The sequence below is a fragment of the Schistocerca nitens genome, chromosome 4, assembly GCF_023898315.1.
Source record: "Schistocerca nitens isolate TAMUIC-IGC-003100 chromosome 4, iqSchNite1.1, whole genome shotgun sequence".
Lineage (NCBI taxonomy): Eukaryota > Metazoa > Arthropoda > Insecta > Orthoptera > Acrididae > Schistocerca > Schistocerca nitens.
The window spans coordinates 97,033,121-97,041,985 of NC_064617.1; the positions used below are offsets into that span (position 1 = coordinate 97,033,121).

General features: G+C 47.3%; 1 long non-coding RNA gene across 1 annotated transcript; it reads right to left on the reverse strand.

The window, feature by feature from the left end:
• Positions 1 to 336: 336 nt before the first annotated feature.
• Positions 337 to 1,067, reverse strand: LOC126253281 (uncharacterized). Its single transcript, XR_007545934.1, has 3 exons — positions 947 to 1,067; positions 666 to 777; positions 337 to 559 (listed from the first exon to the last, which is right to left on the reverse strand). It is a non-coding gene; the product is annotated as an uncharacterized LOC126253281 (long non-coding RNA).
• Positions 1,068 to 8,865: the final 7,798 nt, after the last annotated feature.

Sequence of the window (8,865 nt, forward strand, 5' to 3'; positions counted from 1 at the left end):
GAAATCTGTTCCTTCAAAAATGTAATTTTAGTTTCGTTTCCTGGCAACTTTTGTAATAAATTTTGCAATAAATGGTCAATTAAAGACAAAATGTTATCTACAGGAGCCTCCGAACTATTATACAGAAGATAAATGTTCTTAAGAACATCACTTACCACCTGTATGTTGTTTACTTTCATGGGAAATTTCATGTTTCCAATACATTTCACTTCAATACCATTATTGAAGACACTGAGTAATAAACCAATGCTTATAACTACGTGGCAAAAAATTCTTGGGTAAGGATTATGCTTTAGTAACACTAGGCTCACTCTGTCAGATTTGTTTATCACTACTCAGTCACTGTGCTTTTCACATTCACTCAACTTTTTCAGTTGCTCCAAACTATCGCACGACATTGCATCAATCATTTTCGCATGTGTGTCCACACTTTCTTGGATAGCAATTTGAAGAGCACGATTTTCTAAACGCCCCCTACGAATTTCTGGGTCCTCTCGTACTGCAGTATGACGACTCGACAAGTAAGATGGGCATCCAGGCAACTTCGATGGGATAGCATCTGAAAAATTATTAACGAAGTATGAAACCGATCTCACAGCATACAAGTGAAATAAAGATAGTTCTTATGCCGCTGTACTTTACTAAGAGCGTGTTTCGTAACTAACCTTTTCTCAAGCGTCGACGATCCAACGGTGCTGACAAGAGTGTACCAGTTTTCGGGTCATACATGCTGGTACTGCTTAAAATATCGTCCTAGTTGAAATGCAGTTCACATATCTAAAAACGAGCATACAGTTCTCTTTAAAACATATAACGAAAATTAATGAGGTATGAGATTATAAATACATTCTTCTGTTTACTGTATTTTGTTCAGCTGGACTACATTTCAAGTAACTACGACACACTAACCAAACAAACGCACTGATACTTAAAACAGAGTGCTTACTCGGTGTCCAGTCTTGTCTGTGAACAGCCGATAACCATTTTCGTCTTAAATTCTCGTCAGATGGAAAATAAAATACACTGACTTTAGGTTCATTATCGTAATCGCCCCTGCAATTCGGCATACACCACCTTCGAGGCATTGTAACTGAGTATATATATCAAATAACCACTCACGATCAGCACAAAGTACAATATGGAAACGCTTCGAATCACGTGTGTCGGTACCTAGCAGTATTGGAACAGGGCCGGTCCCATTCCATTGCCGGTACCATTCCAAAGTACCGTTATCCATGATGGTGGCCATGACGTCAGACACCCCCCCCCCCCCCCCCCCCCGCCTACATATACGCGCTAGGCATGAAATGTTTTCATAACACCGCCAACATTCCTAAGCACTGTTATTCGACAACAACAAGGTCGCACCCAGTGTATCCACCACGTGATGCGTGTCTAGTCTCTATTGCCGTAGCGAGGTGTGTGTGTGTGTGTGTGTGTGTGTGTGTGTGTGTGAGAGAGAGAGAGAGAGAGAGAGAGAGAGAGAGAGAGAGAGAGAGAGAGTTAGCGCCATCTCTCTGTCACAACCCCGCGCCTACATACACGCGCTAGGCAGGACCTATATAAATCAGTGCACGGCCCACCTCACTCTCGCACTGCTCGTATACTTCGTTCGCCCAATACTTGTCACGTCTTCGTAATTAAACGTGCAAAAATGAAGCGATCACGATCCGCCAGTGGCAGCAGCAGCAAACGTGCTCATGTGGACGAAGTTCCATTCCCTGGTAAGTACATTTTCAGTATTCTGATATCTGCACCCTTTAACTCTGTGTATGAGTGCTACATATCTTTTATAATGCTCTCTATAAAGATCGCTCCTCCACTTGTTCTGTGTGTGTTCCGGCTTACGTTTTTTACCCCTTTTGAATCTCTCTCTTTCTATAAAAATTGCTTATCCACGCCTTTTTTACCTCTAACTTGGGCGTCTGAATCTTTTATTTTACGTGTTACATTTGTTTTGTACTGCTCTCTCTAAATATTGTTCGTCCACGTGTTGTATGTTACGTGTTATATCCGTTTTCGATCTCTCTCTGTAAAGTTTACTAAGTCTTTTAACGGATTCTCTGTTTGTGTGTGTTAAGTCTTATATCCGTTTTGGACATCTCTCTGTATAGAATGACTTTCCACGTGTTGTATGTGTTATAATTAATTTACCGTGTCCGCTATGAAGATAGAGCTTCCACGTGTTGTGTGTCTGTTATATTTGTTGTGCAAGTACTCTTTGTAAATATTTCATTTCTTTCCTCTTTTTTCTAAATTTGCTGGTCCGCTTATTTCTCTATCACTTCACTGAATGCACACTTCCCATAACGGCAAGTCGCTTGTCTCTCCATGCAAATTATTAGGGTACGCGATGTCTGCCTCAAGCACATACCCTACATCAGAATCGGCCGCAAGACCCATTATCTGTCCACCTAATCCCTTCAATTCGTCTTCAGGCACCCATTGGAACCCGGCAACCGGCAGCGGTTGCTTCATAGCATGCCCATATAAATTGTTAACATCTAAGTACAAAATCAAGGGATGCGTTGTACTCGACACCCATCCGCGGGTTATTTGCCTTGGCGTGCCTGTGAACACATTGACAAAGTCCGCCGCGGACCCCTCGCTCAAAAAATAGAAGCATCGAAGCATCAGTCAAAAGTTCAATGTTGCAATCCGTTTTTTTGAGCATAGCGTCCCAGGACAACCCAGGTGCCGTGTAATAAAAGGCAGGGTACAGAGAGTACGTGGTCATACATACACTCCGGAACTTTTCGAAAACATCTGCAAGCAAACGAACGTCCGTGTCCATGTATAACCTTGTATATTCTCCCAAATTGGGGATGTTGAATTCCCGTCAGACATTAACGGCATGCTCATAATCTGTGATAGTTATGGTATCGCCTGTGAGAGTACTGGTAAAAGAAGTTATGTCGGGAAGCCTGGTTTCATTGAGTTTTGCCATACTATCAAGATATTCGTACGGGAAAACTCCTTTCCTCGTCGCAAGTTGAAACTTTTCCTCGTCGGGAAATGCAGATCGAGTGATATGCATATCATTCCGAGCTAAAGTCTCAACCAGTTTCTGGAGCGAAGTCTGCATAAATCGTAGAGAGTCAAGGAAGCGGAGCGTAATTTTCGGCGTCATTCGTTTTGAAAAAGAAATGTACTTTTCAACACTTTCAGGCAGGACACTAACCTGATCATTCTTCATGCCGAACTTAGCCAAGTGCTCAACGAGAAAATGAGCGTCATACCCGCTCAGATTATGAAAAAAAGACGGGTATGTGTGTAGGTAACTGATACTTAAAGTTGCATGCTTTGTGGGCTGCACCGCGGAACTTACCCGTAAGATGACAATGGTCTCTACGAGGAGTCTCCGCTTTTCTATCTAAGGCCAGCCCGCAAATATGACAATTAACAGCCTTTTCATACAAGTCATCATTTTCCTTTGATTTGGTCATGGGAATATTTATGCTGTAGAGCTTGTGAACTTGCCATGAAAGTTTTTCAAGCTCAGTGAGAAGCCAAACCGCCGGATCGTCCCCTACATAAGACTGATAGCTATTAAGTTTACAATCATATGCGCATACCACTTGGAACGCCGCCGCATAAGGTACGTGTTTTTGTGTGAAGGTTGTGTGTGAGGCTAAGGGGTTCCCTTCACAACGAGTAATAGGAGCCAGCAAGCATTCAAAATCGGCGTACACAACAAAAGGACAACGCTGCTGGTGGTGAGCATTTTTAAATTTAATGAAGTTATTTTCCTCAGTGGGCATAACAACACGTATCGGGTCCTTGCATGCACAATCTAATAGATGTGTCGCTAATAACTCTTGAGATGAAAAATAATTCAAACACCTTATACAAATATGTTGTTTATGTTCATTTTTACTTAACTGGGAGGAAATGAGTCGGGACATGTCTTTGATCCAGACGTAGTGATAATTATCACGTTCGGAGAAGAGCAGCATGTTGACATGCAACTCTCGCTCACCTGCAAATTTTGAGAAATGGAGGGGGCCTACTACTGTATGCTTGTTCTGCTCATCTGACTTGCTTTTCTTCTCCAGGCCATAAACGTGGACCGATATTGCGGTATTCTGAGCCTCAAACTTAGGTATGTCCTGGATTCTTAAAGGGAAGTCTATTCCGTCAAAGTTATACTGTCTCTTAATATCTTTGACTTTGTAACTGCTGGGACGCTCGGGATGATGTTTGTAATTGTAATTTCTCTCGCAAGCCAGGACTGACCATGCAAAACACGTATTATCATAGTTATTTTGAACATTAATGCACGCCTGCTTTTTCTCAATATCTATAGAGAGTTTTATATAACTGGACCCTCCATTCATTGGATCATAGACATGTATATGGATGTCGAGGTGTGGTATACTGCTGCGCGCTTTAGCGGATCCACGTACTTCCATCTCGGAAAATCGGGCCATAATAGCGCTCAAGGTGGATTCTCGGTACCACTCAGCAATCGATGTGCTCCGAGAAATAACGCCATTGTCACCCCATATATAGTGCAGAGTAGTCGTCTCCGCGTCACCTTGATGTTTAGGGGGGTGACTCAATTCACAGCATAATACCGCACTGCATTTAATGGCGTTAAATTCCGGATCTTCTATGAGTTTGAGGAGCTCGGTCTCCAAGACGGGGAGGCACGTCTCCAAAAACCTTACAGGATCGCGATACCTCCCGCCTGGATTCTCAATTCTGGTGAAAGAGATTCGCCCCTCAAACGCTCTAGCAACTGCTGAGTATTCCAAGGGAGTCATTACGCCGTTATTCTGATCGAATTCATTATCGATAGGACGGGGGAGAGAACTACCGCTAGCCATAGGGAAATTACTATTATTACTATTGCTACAACTAGGAGTCCACCCGATAGATGAAGGGGCTGGTGATGGGGGATCGTAATCATCATTTGCGGGGAGAAGTATACGTCTCCGAACGCATACCTTGCGTGGGCGGCGGCGGCGAGCTGCTGCTTCCGGAGGAGGAGGGGGTGACAGCCGGCTTGAAGGGCCAGGCTGTGGCGACGGCGGACGGGATGCGCTGCTGCCTCTACCTGCCGGTGGCGCGGGGGCCGATGTTGTTGTTGTTTTTCGCGGCCAAACGGTTGAGTTGCGCCAGGACACCAGAGCGGTTGCGGCAGCGCTGGGTGGGAAGAGGGGGGGGGGGGGGGGGAGCTGGCACGTGTTCTGCATCCGCCTCCCGCGAAGCCCTTGTAGGGGCTACGCAAGGCGCTGCGTGTCTTTGCGGTTCGGTGCGCCCGAGTCCCGCCCCCGCAACCACCGCTCTAGGAACACGGCCTACGCCGTGTGATATACCTGTAAGATAAATAAGAAAAAAAATTAATTTAGTGATTTATATTTAAAAGAGCGATAAATAATAATAAGAGTAAATAATGGTAGTTATGTGAAGGAATGTTAATGTTCAAAATTATTCACCTTCTCCGCTCTGACTCCATGGTTTGAGCAACTCATTGCCAAAATCAAGTAGATCCTCAAACCAGTCAGGTAGGTTGATCTCCTCCTCCTCCTCCTCCTCCTCCTCCTCCTCCTCTAAAGACTGAGTGTCCTGCGTGGCGGGCACCGTTTGAACGCCACCGCCGCCTCCTTGAACGCTTTGGGTGGTAGAACTGAATGCTGAATTAGGCGCATCTACAAAGAAAAGACAAGCTTATGAGGACTAAATGTATACAATCAGAAAACGGGTATATATTAGATGAAATTATTTAATGTTTGTATTAGAAATGTACTTACATTCGAACTGTGCTTGAGCCCTTTCCATCTCGAGCTGCTTGTCTACATCAGCCAAGATTTGATGGAAGAAATCTAGAAAGATGGAGAAGACTGAATATAATATCGCGTATGGAAAGGGAAGTGTGCATTCAGTTAAGTGATAGAGAAATAAGCGGACCAGCAAATTTAGAAAAAAGAGGAAAGAAATGAAATATTTACAAAGAGCACTGCACAACAAATATAACACACACACAACACATGGAAGCTCTATCTCTATAGCGGACACAGTAAATTAATTATAACACATACAACACGTGGAAAGTCATTCTTTACAGAGAGATGTCCAAAACGGATATCCCCCCTGCGGGTCCGGGGATTAGAATAGGCCCGCGGTATTCCTGCCTGTCGTAAGAGGCGACTAAAAGGAGACCATCCCCCTCACGGGGGTAGTTAGCGCCTGCGTCCGGAGACGGACGGTTTCCCGACCTATAATCGTGGTCTTTTTGGTTTTTCACTTCTCGTTTCTTCATTCCTTTTGTTGGTTTCTTTTTTTTGCTCTTCTCCACTTCACTGTCTTCCTTACTCTTTCCCTTGACTTCTCCTTGCCTTCTCATTGCCTTTTTCTCCTTGCCTTCTCATTGCCTTTTTCTCCTTGCCTTCTCATTGCCTTTTTCTCCTTGCCTTCTCATTGCCTTCTTCTCCTTGCCTTCTCCTTGCCTCCTTCTCCTTGCTTTCTCATTGCCTTCTTCTCCTTGCCTTCTCTGGTCTCCGCCTCGGCGTTTGAGACAGTCTGTCCTCTTTCTCCCTCTCTCTTCTTTTTCCTCTTCTTCCTTCCTCCCTGTGCGTGTCTGAAGGCCGACCCACGCGTTCGCACGCGTAGCCGGTGACGGGGTAACGCGTAAGTCCCCGCCCTGGGTAGACATGTAAGGCACGCGCGTACCCCCTGGTAAAGGCCAGGCCCGGGGAGGGGTGATTGCCTGAGCTGATACCTTCTGACCATGCCGATTGGTCCCTCCGTCTGTTTCTCGGGAGGTGTGACCTGAGGTGTAAACATTCACCTAAGGCGGGAGTGCCCTCTGAGAGGGTCCCCACAAGGAAGGAGCGCGCCATCGGAGACGCTGGCAATCATGGGGGATTCCTCCGCAATGGATTCTACTCCATCGCTTTCGACTTCGACCCACAAACGGAAACGTGACCAGCCAACAGTGACAAAAATACTACCGCCTGCCCCACAGTTCCTCGTCGTTTCTCGATCTGAGGAAGGAAAGGATTTTTCCTCTGTCAACCCTTTCGTTATCCAGAAGGGCGTCGATGCCATAGCTGGATCTGTCAAATCTTGTACCAGATTGCGTAACGGTACCCTATTACTCGAAACTGAGAGCGCCTTTCAGGCACAAAAACTGCTTCGGGCCACACTCCTTTACACATTCCCTGTCCGGGTGGAGGCTCACCGAACTTTGAATTCGTCTCGTGGTGTGGTCTATACTAGATCCCTCGACGGCTTGACTGACGAGGAGATTCAATCTTTCCTCGCTGAGCAGGGTGTGACGGCTGTCCATAGGGTCATGAAAAAGGTCAACAATGACCTTGTACCGACCCGGACACTTTTCTTAACCTTCGATAGTGTTAAGCTGCCATCGCGCATCAAGGCGGGCTACGAGGTCATTTCAGTTCGCCCCTATGTCCCGACACCTACGCGCTGCTACCAGTGTCAGCGTTTCAATCACACTCGACAGTCTTGTTCCAATGCGGCTAAATGTGTCACTTGTGGCAGGGATGCCCATGAGGGTGACTGTCCACCTCCGTCTCCTCGTTGTGTGAACTGTCAGGGTGACCATGCCGCATCCTCCCGCGACTGTCCTGTCTATAAGGAAGAACGCTGTATCCAGGAAATTCGAGTCAAAGAGAAAGTGTCCACCTCGGCTGCTCGCAAGCTATTGGCTAGTAGGAAGCCCACGCTGCTCCCAGCGGGGAAATACAGCACTGTCCTCGCCTCTCCTCGGACTACCCGGGAGGTAGCAACCCAGACATGCGATCTGACCTTCAGCACCACGGTCGTCCGTTCGGCCAGTGCTAAGATCGCGCGGTCGACGTCTCCTCTTCCTCCCATCACCCCACAGACACCAGCCACTTCCTCAGCTTCTGCTCAGTCGAAGACCCCGAAGTCAGATGCACGGGCCTTCAAGAAGGAACCATCCCGTGCAGACTTCCTCCGTTCCTCGACCTCCCAGCCTTCGACCGGTACTTCCACCAAACGTCCTTCTAAAAAGGCGCATAGGAAGCACAGTTCTCCTTCTCCGCCGCGGCGCCTTTCTTCTCCTGCGCCACCCAGCGGTTGCCGCCCCAGGCCGTCATCCGTTTCGCCTGGCCGCACCGCTGGTAGCCGAACATCTGGCCGTTCACCGGCGGAGGAAGCTCCCCCTCCCGGCCATCCTCCTGCGATGGCCGATGACCCTATAGACCCCATGGACGATGACTGTCTGCCTCCTGCTAGCGGCGGCAGTGCTCGCTCGAAGCCAGGCCCTCAGCGGCCTTCGAGGTGACCCCTTCTCTCATCTTCCTTTTCTTACGATGGCACTTATTAACTGGAATATTCGCAGCATTCGCTCCAACCGAGAGGACTTGAAGTTGCTGCTCCGCTCGCATCGTCCGCTCGTCGTAGCCCTCCAGGAAACGAAGCTACGCCCATGCGATCAAATTGCCTTGGCACACTACACCTCTGTGCGTTTTGACCTACCCCCTGTGGTAGGTATCCCAGCTCATGGAGGGGTTATGTTGCTGGTCCGGGATGATATTTACTACGATCCCATCACGTTGCACACCGGCCTGCAGGCAGTAGCCATCCGCATTACTCTCCCCACTTTCACGTTTTCCTTTTGTACCGTTTACGCTCCATCGTCATCTGCCGTTACCAGGGCAGACATGACGCAACTTATTACTCAGCTACCTGCACCATTTTTGTTAACTGGAGACTTCAATGCCCACCATCCTCTTTGGGGCTCTCCAGCATCCTGCCCGAGGGGCTCCTTGTTAGCAGACCTTTTCAACCAGCTCAATCTTGTCTGCCTCAATACTGGCGCCCCTACTTTTCTTTCGGACACATCTCATACCTATTCCCATTTAGACCTCT